The sequence below is a fragment of the Macrotis lagotis genome, chromosome 3 (genome assembly GCF_037893015.1).
Source record: "Macrotis lagotis isolate mMagLag1 chromosome 3, bilby.v1.9.chrom.fasta, whole genome shotgun sequence".
Classification (NCBI taxonomy): domain Eukaryota; kingdom Metazoa; phylum Chordata; class Mammalia; order Peramelemorphia; family Peramelidae; genus Macrotis; species Macrotis lagotis.
This window is the reverse complement of record NC_133660.1, coordinates 291566306-291567062: the sequence shown is the minus strand read 5'-3', so window position 1 is coordinate 291567062 and position 757 is coordinate 291566306.

Below are 757 nucleotides of genomic sequence, written 5' to 3'. Positions count from 1 at the left end.
TACTGTCTGTGATTCCAGATTTCACAGAGGATGAATTTGGTAAGAAAGATGGAGAAAAATTAAGAGATCACATGATCATCAATGAATGGGGATAGAAGGAGATGGGGGTCTTCTTTAACTTCAACACCAGAGTAAAGCCTTAAAATGACATTTTTCAGATATTTTTTTTCTGAGAATCTATTCCCCTTTTGCCTTATTTGCAATTTCAAAGAACTTAAAATTAACCAGGGCATAATAGAGCATCTTTAACATAGGAGATAATCTCAAGACACATATCATTGAATCATAATTCTTAGCTCTAGCTCTGGGCAGAAGCTTGGGGTTATCTAGTGTATCCATTTCCTTTTTACAGATGAGGAATCTAAATATAGGAATTTTAAGTGACTTTAATAAAGGGCATGCAGGTAATTAGGAGTAAAACAAAGTCTTGAACCCAACTCTTCCAATTGAAACCCCAGCTCTCTTCTCTTTCAATCCATGTATTAAGGAATCAAGACTGTGGGACATGTAATCAGCAAGAACTGAGTTCAAATCTGACTTCAGACTGCTGTGTGAGTGGGCAAGTCAGTTATTGGCTGTCTGCCTCAAATGCCTACAAAAAGAGCAATAATATTACCTACTCTTGTCTGTCTCGGTTTTCTCAAATGTAAAAATAGAATAGTAATAATCTATATCTCCCACTTTTGTTATGAAGATCAACTGAACTATCGTTACAGAACTTGGCAGATTGTCTAAGATTAAGTTTCTAGTAAAAGCA